The sequence below is a fragment of the Numida meleagris genome, chromosome 2 (assembly GCF_002078875.1).
Source record: "Numida meleagris isolate 19003 breed g44 Domestic line chromosome 2, NumMel1.0, whole genome shotgun sequence".
NCBI classification, from domain to species: Eukaryota; Metazoa; Chordata; class Aves; order Galliformes; family Numididae; genus Numida; species Numida meleagris.
Window position 1 is genome coordinate 75,606,279 of NC_034410.1, and position 15,834 is coordinate 75,622,112.

The 15,834-nt window shown below is 36.2% G+C and overlaps 1 long non-coding RNA gene across 1 annotated transcript; it reads right to left on the minus strand.

Annotated features, from left to right (window-relative positions):
* On the minus strand, positions 7,130 to 14,236 carry LOC110395026. Its single transcript, XR_002436109.1, has 3 exons — positions 14,132 to 14,236; positions 8,456 to 8,533; positions 7,130 to 7,219 (listed from the first exon to the last, which is right to left on the minus strand). It is a non-coding gene; the product is annotated as an uncharacterized LOC110395026 (long non-coding RNA).

The window sequence follows — 15,834 nt, forward strand, 5'->3', positions numbered from 1 at the left end:
TAGCCAATTTGAATTAATTTTTCATTATATTCTGAAATAAAATTTGTTCAAAGTAATCTCCGGAGAGCATTGAGGTTTACATAAATGTAAGACAAGGTGATATTTCAGTTCAAATTAAACATCATATTGATTTTCCACAAGAATTCTGGCCTTTGATTTAGGACTGCACTCTCATAATAGTGCTATAGGAATACACTCTTTCATGGATAGGGATCCCCATGCTTTTATCCTTTTGGCTGAAATGAATGTTATAATGGACCATTCAGAAAAAGATAAAGCATCTAACAACTGATTAAACACAGAACGAATTCATGCAGTGTTTATAGCAGTTCAAATCATACCTTCAGAAAGTTACTACTGAGGTCATCTTAGTCTGGAAAACAGAGGTATCTGACAGAAACCATTCACCTAGAAAAACCCTACTGCGACAGCTACTGTTTTCACTCTTTGCTTTAGACTAAAAATAAGAAAACCGAGTTTTGCAGTTAGGAAGAGAAGGGTTGCCTTGTTGCAGGTAAAGTTTCTCTACCAGAGGTAGTATTTCTACATAAAAAAGTCTTCCTGTTTTCCCTACTTTCAAGAAATTTGAAGTATTGTTCCTATAAGAACAGGAACTGTATTTTGTTTACATCTACAATATGCAGATGTCTGCATGCATGCACACAGAGGCACACATCTGTTTATGTTTATTAGTCTGTGATAATTTCATACAAAGCAATACTCATATAACTAGTACTTAGACTATTCTTACTCATACTCCAAGCACTTTTGGGACTGGCAGTACAAATGAGATTGTCTGAGAAACACTGAAATTAGGGATTGCGAGAAAATAAGAGGAAAGCAGTGAAGAATCTCTTTACTTTGTTTGAAGGAGGCTAAGGAAAACATCTAGAATTACCACGTGTCATCTATTGGGAAAGACCTGGAACAATGCATACAGATGTGGGACTTTTTAAGGGTCATAGAAAATGAGACCCATGGAGTGAGAGGGAAAGAAGTAATAATGAGTATTGGGTAGATAAAGTCCTCTAGTGAGCCCTATACTAAAGCATGATTGTGAAAGTGTCAAGAATAACAGAATCAGTGTCCCCTTGATGAGCTGTTACGGGTATTTACTCTCACCAAAGAGACTGCAAAACAATGGAAGGTTTTTCTTTACCTCTTTTCATTAGTCAGGAATATCCAGGGGGATGATGGACAAAAGCAATCAAGAGACAAAAGTACATAAGTGGTTTGGTTATCTTTTGAAGAAATGATCTTGCTGCCGTAAGAATTCCTTGTGGCTAAATACAGGTGCTAAAACACAGGTGCTAAAACACATAAATTAAAGTATTCCAGTTTGATCATCCCTAGCATATGCATGGAAAAGGGATGTTAGCCTCAATACCAGAATACAATCCAATAGTTTAGCACATTTCCTTATCCTTGTGTCTTAACTTCCCTCCAGTAGGAATCCACATTTATTAATATCATAACCAAAATTGTGAATAAAAAGAAGGAAAATCACAATTTGAATAATATTTTTGTCTGGTCCATGAGAGCAAGTGATTCCACTTTTTTCTTTTAACCTTCAGTTTACTGTAAGATTTTTTTCTTAACAGATATGGGGAAAGTTATGTAGATTTAAAGGAAATTTAGTGTAATGCAGTTTCTAAGATAGAATGGCAATTACCCATTTTTTTATCCATTATTAAAGAATAAAAATAGAAGAACATGGAAATGCAATTTGACCTAGTAGGATATATGGAGGAAATCTATAGCTTGAGAACAAAAGAAATCCTACAAGACTGTATAAAAAAACAATAGAGTTGAACTGCTATACAAAAGAAAGAGAGCTGAATTATAAATGAAGGTGTTTGGATGCTTAGGCGGTGTTGATTTCTTGAACTATTGCTGACTCTTCTCTAGTTGAAGAGCAATCAGCCACAATAATCCCATAAACCAGATCTGAACCAGAAGACACTTTTGGACTATGCTAAAAGCAAATAATGCTGCAGGCTCCTATAACAGGTTTTGATCCACAAAACCTTGTCACACTTCTGGCTAGATTTTTCGTTGTAAATAAACATTCTAAAAATCAGATAGAGGTGACATAGTCATAAATTTATTCAGTTAGGAAAGAGCCTTAGAAGACCACCTAGTCCCAACCTCATTCTCATACCAGGGTCAACATTCAGTATAGGTCACACTGCTTTGGGCTTTGTCCAACCAGGTTTTGGAAACCTCCTAAGAGATAGTTCAAGAATTCTGTGAAATGTACATGAATAAAAGTGTTGTGCGAAAAAGAGTGCTGTGCAAACTGTTTGGACATTTCTCTCTGAACTGATTCAGAAAAGATATTACCTCAGAGCAATTTTTAATAAGGAAGTTCAAGAATTTTCCAGGGGATATCGTTGTAGCGGAACTGCAATTATACTTTTGCAACCTAGGAAATCTGAATAGGCTACCCAGTCCTACTGTCTGTGCTTATGAACCAGTGTTGAAGACACTGGATTTGTCAAGGAGAAATAACATTCTGTTAGATATGATTTCTAGAGTTTTTAGTGGGGCTGGCTTATGAATACCATAAATACTCATAGCTTCTATTTTAGGAAAACACGCTTCCTACACTTACCTGAACCTATAGTCTGTTGGTGAGTATTTTGCTAAGCTGCTTTGTTGGCTCAACTTTAGGCTACAGGTTTAGGGAAATTAACAAAAATATAATTGCTTTATCTTCCTTCATAAAGAGCAGAAAGATGCTTGTTTTGGTACTACTTAGCTTTTATGCTCTTAAGAAGTACATTAATTCTACGGATACTTACTTTCTAGGAGTTACATTATCCACTGTTAAAATACATTTCCCCTTGCTAAAAACTGTCATAAAAATCTATTTTAAAAATATTGTAAGAAAGCTTTCTTTGTGACACATATGTCATCACCTATAAGAGCAGAACTTAATGATTTAAGAGATTTTTCTTCCCTGTGGGAGATGAGATTACTTCACAAAGAAAGAAAAATTTAACCAAGTCTAAATTGTTGCTCATAACATGATGTGAACCACTTCAGGTTACTGCTTTTTCATCTAGCCAAATACAAGATTAATACTATTTTAAGCAAATAGGAAAAAATAATGATATATATAAGGAAGAACTAATTTAAAAGAAGGGTAGAATTATTTTAAGAATTTCAGTTTCACATGGTAATTCTTGCTTGCAGTGCCATTTCCTCACATATCAAAATATATTGTTTTAATATTTTTTGCCTATATGAACTTAAATCTATTTCCTTTACGCTAAACTCATTGAGAGCATGAAATTGTAGCCTAAGTCTTGTGCTTGCAGGAGAGCAATAAATAATGTGTGGAAAACAACCAAGAGCTAAAACTGCAGAAAATCTGACTATTTTCAGTCTCTACATTTATACTTCCTGTTTTGTGTACTTTTAATCTGGTAATGCTGATTTTAGTTTTGAACTGGGGGACAATATAATCAGGAAATGTGTTGCTAAGTCAGGAATCTAAATACAAAGACAAAAATAAGAATTTGGAAAATTGCTTTTTTTTGTAATTGTTGATTTTTAATCTCTGTTAAAGAAGGCTACAAGTGTGAAGAGAGAATTGCTGTGCTTCAGCTGCTAAGATGGACATTAACAAATTATGTCAAGAAAAGCTGCACTGATATTCCATGCTCATAGCAGTGAAATGGCAATGCTATTTTCACCACAAATGGTGCCTTATAACTGGATAATCTATTCAAGCGCTTCTCAATCTTTTTTCCTCCAACATCTCAGTATATGTAATCACAATTTCCACAGCTTTCTATGACCCTACAGTCAACTCCTTGCAACAACTCATCCTCAAATTCAGAAGCGCTCCAGAATATTTTCAGAATGTTTCCCAGAAACACAAAAGTAACACCCATGACCCCAGAAAAACACTGTTCTCTGCTCTGGTCATAAGACTAAGTGACTCATAAATTGAGATTTTCTGATCTATACAAAAAAAACTGGAAGACTAGATGATTTAGAGGAAACGCTGAAATATTTCAAGACTTTATCTCTTAAAAAAGCAGAGGGAGAAGTGTGAAGATCAAACAGATGGAGATTGTCAAAAGCCTTTATTAATGTTTGGTTTTATGTACCACAGTATACGAGGCACTGATACACTCAATCTTTTTACTGCTCCAGATATATATTAAACAGAATTTGTATTGCCTGGAATGGTTGATAAACATAAAACACCTTTTGTAATTGCAAGAAAAAAAAGTAATAAGAGTTATTATACATGAAGAAGATTTACAGTGTTGCCATAGGGCATATTAAAAACAAACGGGAAAACAAGTGAACGTTAAAGGCCAGAAGATGACGACTTTATTGTTCTTCAAGGTCTGCCCTCACCATATGGTATATTTAACAATCTATGATTGTTTTTACCTTTCCCAGTTTTTTATTGTCCCTTTTGTGCTGCACACATAATTGTTAGGGAAGTCAACTACTGGCACATTCTGATAAAATGATTTGCAAATATAAAATGAGAACCATTTCATTTTTCCCTTTGAAAATACAACTAGCTTCATTTTTATCTGGATTTTAAGATCCTCATTTGTCTTCTAGAATCTTCCAAAAGTTGTCCAAAAACTGTTGCCTAACTGTATCTTACCACACACAAGTGTGTGTACTAATGCAGTCAGAAGCAAATACTGTCACGGTGTTGAAAATCAGGTAGGCAAGAGGAGATAAAGGCTCTTCAGCAGAAACGATAGCAGCTGCTGTACAGGCCACATTCTCCCCACTGTTTGACTGTGTCCAGAACACATATGGCCCATATTTTCTATCCCAGCACCTCTGCTGCCTACTCCTAGCTCATTTACTTTCTTCCAGTTGTAGCCTTCTCCTGCTTTATGAACATCCAGGACTCTGAGATATAGGGGATGTCACCCTGTTCTTTAGGGTGCTAGATATTCCGTGGTCATTTTGGCAAGCTCTCTGTACTCCTTTTGAGCCCTGCAGGTCATATTCCTTCCTGCTTTTGCCTCTGGCTATAGTTACTCTCTGCCAGTAGATGAGTCTGGGCAGCCTTGGCTCCAAAGGTAAAGGAGATGTACTGTCCAGGAATTTGAAGGGTGGCGTGTTCAGAAACTTTTCACTTGCTTAATGGAGGCACATTTATGGAAATGCCACCCTCCTTCTCTTTCATTCAGATATGGGTTTCCAGTTCACTATCTTGTCATTCAAGTAATGGGAGAACCTCATCACCAGTAGGACAGAAGAGGTTTCTGAAGTGCACAAATACCTGCTAAGCTGATGGGCCATTTTCACCCTTCTCACAGCTCACCCTTTTCCTCCGCCTTGTGAAAACAAAGTGGATCCTCCTGGTCAATTTTGACAGAGCAGAAAGAAGAATGACAGACAATGTGGCCAAAATGAAAAGCCTGGAGGACCACTTCTGCTGAATTTCCTGAAGGCAAACCAGTGACTAACTAGCGGTTAGTTTTCCCTGCAGACTCCTTGAGAATATGGCTAAAAAAAAAAAACAGAAATTAAACCTAGCCCATTTTACTCTTAGTTAACACCTCTAGAAGCTGTATAGAGCTAAGCTCTGCAAATTTAAAATAGATATTCAAGCTCCAGTAATATAAGGGTTTTTATGTTCTTCTCAGCACAAAGAAAGCTTCATGAAGAACATTCTGGGGTCTGACAGGGATCTGTTTTGTGCAATGGCATGTTCTCCTGAAATGTTAAGGAAGTTCTCCACACAAGTAACTGTACTTCTGAGTCAGGCACATCAGAGGCAGATCCAGTAAGACAAAAATGCTATAACAGATGTTGAGACTAAAGATACAGTAAAAAATTGTTGGCTCTAAGCAAATGGTATAGTGCTATTGCAAGCGGAGCTCAGGACAAGGAGGTGTGATGAGCTCTGACAAATACACAGAAGAGAAGCCTGATTTCTCAGATAAAATGTGGCAATACTTCGTAGCCTGAGACATAGAAATATTCCTTCCTTGATCATTATTTGCATGTGTAACAACAAGAACTTGAGATCTTTTATTTTCCTTGTATATCATTTGCTAGATCAATTTTTGATGGAGAGAAATTTGCAACATTAATAGAGATTATTAATTACCAAGAACCAAGATTCTGTACCTTGCCAAATGTCATTTACTATGTAAAAACTGAGACTATTTAATGCTTTCAGCATAACGGTACCCACTGTTTTCCAGCAAAACTGAATTCTGCAAAGTTAATTATAATAAATTTTACAGGCCACAGTGACAGCTTCTAATAACAGCTGATCAGCTGTAGATGCATCAGTTGCCAGACTGAGTCAGCTTTCCAGCCATGATGAGTTGATGACTCCTGCTTGTGTGCAGTGTATGTGTAAGTAATCAAAACAAAAACAGTCAGAAACACAAATTGAATTGTCAGCATTGTTCATATCTGTAAATTCCTGCTCATGTAGTGATTCTTCATAATCTGTGAGGTTTTTCTAGGTCTTGTAAAATGCTAGCTAGTATGATTGACTAGTATTAGCACTGTTTGCAAAACAGAATTAATGAACTAGTTGTAGGGTTATAAAACAGACTTTCTGAAAACAACTGAGAGAAAAAAAAGGCTATCTCCTAAAAAAACATTTTTATATCAAAATATTTAATTGAGAAACCCAAACAATTCTGCTGAATCTGCATACTATGTAAATGAGATGTATGGCCGAAAAAGAAAAAGCCAACTAAGTCTGTATCTCATTAGGTACATATTTTCTGATAACTTCCACCTCTACTTTGTTTAGCATCACCCTTTCCAAAAGAATTTCAGGTTACATAGGACTTTTAAGCCAGGGTTGCATTTTCACAGTCTTACAGTGCAGTGAAGAGGAAGGATAAGAAGCAATTGATTTAACTAATGAATTCTTCAGTTACTCCAAACAAAAGAAGAATCCAGGAAGTGAAGCCTGATTGCTAAGGATGAATGCAGAATATCATAGGCAAGCATGTGGAAACAAATGACCAAATCATAAATCTCCTGAAAACAGAAAGACGTATCACAGTAACAAATGCTTAGCATGGTAGCAGAATAGAAAAAAACAGTAGCTCGTTATGCAGTAGAGAATAAAACTACTATCAGCTAGGAAAACTCAGTATTTCTTGTCTTTTTGAATTTTGCCTCCTCCAAATTCCCCGTCCATCACCATTTGGCTTCCACAATTGATCAGTTCACAATAGCGGGATAAGATCTCAGCCTTGAGCAAAGAGAAAACAGGTATGAATGCATTCAGGTAAGATAATTGCTTTGATATCAGCTGGCTCCAATAGATTTCATTCTAAAAGGTTTATGGAACTGAGATAAACACAGTCTCTAGCACTTATTTTTGAAAATTCATGTAGAAAGAGGAAGCGAAATTGCAGGCTAACCCTGAGAATGGTAAAAGTCAAGAGCTGGAGGATTTAATGTGGATTTTGCACATTTTTTTGGCTCCATTGTGAACCCTCAATAACCTTGATGCAAATAAATAAACCATTTGTGAGTAGTGAAGATACTGAAAGATTACAATATTGATATCAGCTTACATGGATGTGTAAAAAAATTAAGTGTCAAATCAATATAATTATATTCTGTAGCAGGGCAACAAGACTCATGGGTAGAATGGAAACACAGAAACATTAAAAATGTACCTCATATCATGACACTAATGTAAGTACTAATGTCTCAGACAATACTCCGGTAAACAGGTTAAGGAGATATGATCTAGATGCGATTTATTACAGGACAATCCAGATAAAACCTGCTACAGTGTGGGTGTAAATCGTGTTGGAAAACTGTAATCAGGGGTAGCTATCAACAAATTACTTCCCAACGTAGGAGAGGTCTGCTCAGAATCCATTTTTACTTAAACCTTGTCATTAATGAATTTGATACTGAAATAAAAAGCAAGCTTATTAAACGCACAAATGATGGAAAACCAGATGAAGCTGAAAGTATGTTGAAACATAACATTAGAATTCAAAATGACTTTGATAAATTGCAAAAATAACCTGACAAAACAAGAAAGTTAGCAGTGAAAAATGCAGTGTGCAGTTGTGCAAGTAAAAGGTGAAAAGAAACCTGTTAGAAATTAGTCCTGTGGGAAGAGGTAAAGAATTTGAGCATGTAAAGGCTACTCTCAGAGGATTGTTTTTGAAAGACAGAGCTCTGCTAAGCCATCTATGTGGCCATACTGCGCACCTGCTATCTAGTATTATCCTACATATTCCAGGAAAGGATGAGAAAACGTAATATCAACTGAACGTGTACACTGAATAGCTAGGGCAATTAACTTAGGCAAGTTAAGATCTAATTTGGGGTATTTACTTGAATCTAGAAACACAGGGAAAAGTGTGAGATCTACTCTACAGAAAATTGACTCCAGAAGATGCTAGAATATTTATAGGGAAAATAATAATTATTAGGATTTTGAAAATTGGTAAGAGACACATACCTTCTAAAATGGTATTTTCCAGTGTGGAACTGCAGTATACCTGGTGGATATCTTGATTTCCAGATTAACTGTCTGTCTCTACATGAGAAAAAAGAAAGAAAGAAAGAATAGGAGAGAGAGGGAGAGGAAAAAATAAAAAAAGATATCTATGGAGATCTATGGAGTTTAGAGGGGAGTCATCTTAATAAGTAAACTCTTAGGAATCTACAGTGAACAAAATCATTGAAAATTTCTTGGAAGATATACTCTTTTGTATTGTACAATGAAAGATGTGATACCAGTCCTTTCTGCAGGAATTTTTCAGATTTGTAGGTTGTAAAAGTGTAAGCCATTGAATTCAGAAACAATTTATTATTCATCCATGCATTTTCCTACATATAGGAAAGCTTCTGCTTTTCTCATGTAATCCTTGCAAAAGACAAAATGACTCTAAATCCCACCTCTCTACTTTTTTACTACTTTAAGATCTAGATCGAAGAAGTCCTCCAATAGTTCATTCAGAACTTGATTGACTCAAAGTGAGGGAACAGCTTCCGTTTGTGTCACTCAAAGATGGAAAAGGGAAGGATAATCTGTCTCTGGGGAGAGCTCAGGTCTACGGAATATCTGGACAGATAATGAATTGGCTTTCTAGAACAGGCCAAAAATTTTCACTCAAGATTAAGACAAAAGTATTCAGGCTTGCTTTGTTTTGTTTTGTTTTCATTCCGTAACAGGGTATGTTCATCAAGTATCCTCCTTCTGTAGGAAGAAAAAAGACTGAAAATGGAGTTTTTCAATAATTTCAGTTTCACAGCTGAAGAACATGACGTGAAATGAGGTTTCATGTGCAATTTCTCCTCACATAAGGCAATATAGCAGTGAAATTGCCAAGAAACAGCTAGAGAAGATGCTCTAGGAAACGGAGTGTTGCAGCTAAAGTATGCTGGGTTTTGATTTTTTTTTTTTTTTGCTGAATACTAGTAGCTCTCTGCAGAATACTCTGACTCTCTTGGTTGCTGTTGTAGAAAAGCTGCCAAAACAGCTTTAAAGGCTCTGAAGATTACTGGGTATTTTAAAAGCTCATAGGCCTGGTATCTGTCTTGATTCTTCATATTATGATATAATGCAAGTGTCTAGTAGTTTGTCGTTACCAAAGCTGTTTTTTTCTTTTAATATCAGTGTATTTCTTCTGCCAGTAAAAATCCTGTAAAAATCAAAGTCTATTTCTGTAGCTGCACTCTTCTGTCTGCAAAAAGCTGTATTTCTTAGAAGCTGAGTGATGCTTTCCTCAGAATCTTGTTAATAAATGTCCTTAAGAAATAGGCCTTGTTTTCTTACTTTAGATCAATTTTCTTAGGCAGGTGAGCTTTAGTTGCCCAAAGATTGGAGAATATAAATAAGTACTGTAAGGATATGTAGAAAAGGTAAAAGCTATGTGAATTGTAAAGGTCATGTACATACTTGTAATGTAAGGACACTTCATGAAGACATTTGGTAATGGATACCCTACATAAAAACAAAAGGAAGAGACAGAAAATGTAAAAAAAACCCACCAAGATTCACAGACCCTAAGGAACAAGATGTAACAGAGACAATAACAAAGATTAGATATTTCAGGTTGCTTATTAATGGAACACAACTGAATGAGTCACACAAAGTCTTAGAAAGGTTAACTAGCTTTTCCTAACTGATAGCAAGGGTTGGGGTGGGAAATAAGAGTATCATAGACCTTAGAAGAAAAAGCAAACTTAATCTGAGGTGCTATAAGCTATAAGGTGCTTATTACAGAGTGTTTAGAGAAAGAACCAAGCCAGGGAAAGGGGCCAAAACTCTTGTCCACCTGCGCTCTGCACCTGATCACTGCAGTCTATACTTTCTTCTTGACCCTGTTCTTAACCCTTTTCTGTGTGACTTCGCTCTTTCTGTGCAGGTAAGTGGAGGTGACTCATTAGCAAGCTTCAAGCTAGACTAGGGAGCAAGTTGGAGGAGATCAGAATCTGGAATGACCCAAAATTGGAGATGGAGATGTGTTAAACAGGGCACGGATTGTGGGCAGACCCATCTTGTCTAGGGACCCTTGAATGCAGGAGTAACTACCAATGAACAGTAATGGCGTGTAAATGACCACTAGCAAACTGATCATCTGGAGAGGGAGAAGAGGGCTGGGCTGTGTTGTTCATTTCCACATGAATGCTGTGGGTGCTTACACAGGTGCAAGCAAATGCACTGCACACCACATCCATCCGCATGGCCAGCAACCTGTGCTGTGCCCCTCTACTGGGAATGCACAGTAAGCCTCACAAATCCTAACAGGAGCAGAAAACAGACTGGATAGGAGAAATCTCTTCAGCCTTAAACTCCAATGGATTTACCAAACCTTTGTACATACTCAGGAATTCTTCAAGTAATAGCTATGTTATAACTTCTCTTCAAGAATGATGAGGAGGAGGGGAAGAGGAAACAATTTTGCCGTCCCAGATGCATAATCTTCTTTCATTCTCACCTTGTAATTATATCTTGTTTCTATTAAGCCACTGCAGATTAGGTACAGACAATGGATTGAATGATTATCATGGGAAAAAAGAGAGCCAAATCTAAATGTATCACTAACTAAGTAGTTATAGTTTCCTACACCTGCGTAAGAAAAATAAGAATGTGGTGATGGACAGAGAAGAAAAACAGGGTCCCTAAGAGTAAATGTGAAAGCCACTATAGTCTATTAGGATAAAGGAGTATGTCTTAGAGTCAAAAGGATATTGTAAATGGAATTTGACCTAAAAGGAGCGACAGATCTGCACAGAGGTCAGTAGCACAGACAAAAAGAGTTTGAAGGATGACAGAGCTGGCTGTGGTAGACAGTAACAGTGAAAAGAAATCACATGATGATAGATCTACAGAGACAAGAAGTTAAGAGCAAGGGAGGCACCTGTGAAACAGAAAGTTAAAGAGCCTTCTCAGTTAGCTCTAGAAGGCTAATAAAGCTCCACTCATCTGAAAGTGTAGGCAGTACTGTTATAGTAATGGTCATGACTACGTTATTTTGGCCATTCTCCACAATAAAATATAGCAATTTGCAGAATATGGTTGGCAACCTTACCTCTTCCTGTAACATTTTTTCTTTGCTAGTTATTTACAAGAAGGAAAGCAGAGAACACCAGACAAACCAGTGGGAGAAGCCTGCCAAAAATGGCAACCCTTTTCAGTGTAGTCTGCCTTTCACTGTATATCATGTTGGGATGGCTCTTTGTTCTTGGCCACTCTGGAGTACACTGGCTATATTAAGGGATGTTTTTGTATCCTGCATGCTTACATGTTGTCCCTTCTCCAGAGATCTCCATTTTATAAATTAAAAGTAGAAAACAGACATACAGAAGTTGTCATGGACTCTATGAAGATACATAACAGAGCATCTTGACCCTCAGCCATCTGTAACAATGACTGCCTCATACATATGTAAAGTGGAACATACTAATGATCCACTATTCCTACCACTACAACAGTCTCAAGATTGTTATTTGGTATGTCAGAATTCCAGGTCACATTTCTTTTAGTAGACTAAAACAATATTGTACCAAAAGAATAAATCACTAAACTGATGAAATCAGTATTTTTCTTCACCATAATACAGTGACATTTATTTATACATATGAACTCTAAGTGCAAGGTAAAATTTACATATTGATCAAATTAACACTTGCCATTTTAAATACTTATAAGCATATGTCGCATTGTTCAAAGAGGCGTTTGTTTTTTCTTCTGAACTCAGTGTATGGTAATAAAAATAGCAGCTTTTCAAAACCTTGTTTTAGCCACTATGGATTACCACAATGACAAGACTGCAAGATGAGATACTTCACATTATGATCTTGTGACTTCATAGATTTTTTTTTCTTCCAAGAAATGGAGACCCAGATCTACAAAGCAAAGGTCTATTCTAAACTTAAAATTCATAATAATACACGAAGACCAGAGTTTATGCTGTGTCACAAAATTTCTTGAAGCAGTATTAAACTGGCAACCATCTTCTCAGTTGATCATTAGAATAAATAATAGGATGAAGAATACGACACCAGATAGTTGCTTATCAACATTTTTCTGCAGAAGATGTTCAAACAACCAAAAGTGCTGTACTACTCTCTGCTGCTTCATAACAGCTAAAAAATCTGCCAAGCATCACAAAAAAACATAAACATCACCAAAGGTCACTGAATCTAATACGATTTTCTGAACTGATGTCCTAGACTGGAAAAAAAAACAAGTAAATTGCCATCTGAATTCTGTATGTGGCAAAGGTAACTTACTTTAAGGGATACAGTTGACATGGGAAATGTCAAAGATTTTTTGAACTTCAGTTAAAAGGTTTAACCAGTTTAAAGTTATTCTTACTGTTGGGTTTATCAGAGCTGTCACAGCATACTTTTAACTTGTCTCCAAAAGGATTGATTCTGGTACTAACTATGCTACTTTTGAACATCTACAGCTGTTTTATAGCATGTAGCCACTGAAGTTGTGGGAAATTCAAAATCCAGCCCAAAACTCTAGCTAAATAAATTTAATGCAGATAAATTTTTAATAAGATCTTGATTAAAAATAATAATAGAAAAAATCTTAATATTTGGAGTTGGGAGCATCTTATTATTTCCCTTAGTACCTTGTATTACATAATATTACTTTCATTTTTTTTCTTTTTGCAAGAAAGGTAAAAGCATACTAAATTCAGTTATCTTTTCTTTTTTAATCGAAGCAGGTGGTGCTGATGAAATATATATTTCTATTTTCCATTAAGTTAAAAATAACACAAGGTGGTCAGGTTTGCAGTAGTACAGAGATTTAAATAACAGGATTAGACCAAAATAAGCAGATACTTTTTCTGCTGAAAAAGCACAGGATAATAAACTCACATTTCTCTTCATGTTACCCTGAAACTGAAAGAGCAGAAGCAGAACAGAAAGTTAGAAAAAAAAATCCTGCTCCATTTGTTCCAAATATTTTCCCAATTTAGTTTTCAGCACCAATTTTAAATATCCTCAATAAAGGTACAAAGCTCCACAATTTATAATTGTTTAAATGTCTCAGTCAAGTTTTTATTTCCATTTTTAGAAGATTATTGTAAAAATCTAATTTCCCAGATGGAAAACCATGATGTTGAAAACTTGAGTAAGTAAAATTCAGTGTTCTGCTTATCACCTGTAAGCAAGTAATCCACTGCTCATCCATTTCACTCTTTGGTGAATAGCCTTTTAAACTGTAGCAATCAATGCTCCTTCCTTGCTAAAATTATTCTAAAAAATTCAGTTCATTGAAGTGACACTGAGAGTGAAGACTATGGAATGCTGACAAACATGTCTCTCCACTACAGATTACATATAGGGCTACAGATACCCAATTACACAGGTGAATCTCTAACAAAAAGTGTAAGACTGGGCAATCTGCATAAACCAGACAATCCGATGCACTCCAACATTTTTCTGAGACACATTCTGGGGTTTGACTGAGGAGTTACCAGCTCAAAGTGGGAGAAAATCAGGCATCTGATTCACAACTATGAAGTACAAAAGAGCTCAGCTAAGGAAAGAGAAGAAATGATGGAGTTTTGGTTCTTGATCCACTCAGCGGAAATGTCATTACTTCCAACAGGAAATATTGCACTGTACTAGTGGGTAGCATCAAAGAAGGGAAAAGTGGGGCTGAGACCTGTTAATGTTGCAGGACTCTATGTCCATACTGCATCTATATTATCAACAAAATCCAGTTGCTGCCAGGCCTCAGTGCATACAGAACACACTAGAGGACCTTGGGTCCCTGTTGCAACTGGTACACTCTAGAATGGAATCCGGCTGTGACATCAGCCTTGGTTCCACTAGTGGGCCAACCACTTTGAATGCACCAAGAAGGTAAACAAGAAACTCCAATATGGATGTGTAAGGAATATTGTAAAGAGCCTTCCTGTACACTAAAGACTAATGCACATGTCATATAAGAAGACTAATGTGAACGATACGTAAGAAAAGCTGTGTGGAACAGAGAAAATCTTGCAAGAAGTACTTGCTAACCCATGGACCTCCAGTGATTCCATATTTCACAAAGGTTACTAGTGTGACTACTAAATGAAACAGAGCGTGAATCTGGATAGCCATCAGGTGAGATGCTAATCTCCTGTGCACTAGGAAAACAGATCAGCTGTCTCTGAGAATAGAAAGCCATAGTGGATGGAAAAAAACAAAAGCATGTGACTTTTGGAGAGTGCTACTCATGGCATTAACAGGCAAATTTAGCTTCATCTTTCCTGTTGCTGACTAAATGCAATAGAGAATAGTTTAAAAAATACACTACATAATTGCAAGACATGCCAAGTCATTCACTTCTTTTTCGGGGTAATTAGTATCTCAGCTTCACCAAGGTCTAAAATAGATGCTGAATCTACTGGTTCCTTAAACTCTGACAGCCATTCACACTACAGAAAAATATGAGCTAAAACACACGTAATTGGATCAAATAAAAGAATAGTCCGTACAATGACATTTTGCTAACTGTTATTCAAACAATCACTTTCTGAATCTGCAGCAATATTTCTACTTGGCCTTTTGCAGGATGGCCTCTACTGTTGAGATGGACAAACAGAATGCACAGTGTAAACAAGTACAGTGGAAAGCAAAAAAGAATCCAAAAAGCACAATGCCATTTTCTAAGCGTTATACCTTATTCCTAAATGCTTTTGCAGCTCTAAGTGCACTAAGGAATACATTCTGAGAATAGCTTGGCATTTCAATTGACACTAATAGGGATAAACTTGTTTTGAACTATTAAAACTAGACTGTGATATTCAGCTGAGTTGACAACTCAGTGCTCATAAAACTGGTTCACAAGCAGATAGATTGAGATTACTTTCTTCCATGGGATTAGGGTGCAGAAATTGTTTCTGAACATTCACGTCTTTGTATAACTTGTGCACATATAATATACGAATTTCTAACAGCAAAGTTTGTTTCTACCATATTGGGAAGAAGAACTTCTATATTACACTGTTTTTTGTTAGAACTTCTGGCCTTTCATCTTCTGTACAAGATATCAAAAAGTTTTAGAGCTAAATTTCAAAAAGCAACAACAAAAAAAAAACCCCCTACAAATAAAACCCCCAAATCTCCTTTAATTCAGATGTGTGTAATTAATAGGAATGATTGGTCATATTCCCTTTCTCTTCTTAAATATTTCAATATGTTTATTTCTTGGAGGTACATGAAATTCCAACTGTCCCATTAACCAGGAACTCTTAGATAAAGTTCTGTTATGAAATAATTGTTATTGAACAAGACTGCTGATCATTTATGACTGATGAGCTCAATTGAGTTTTTGACCTTTTTGTATCATTATACATGAAAATCTGATATGCTGAAAAT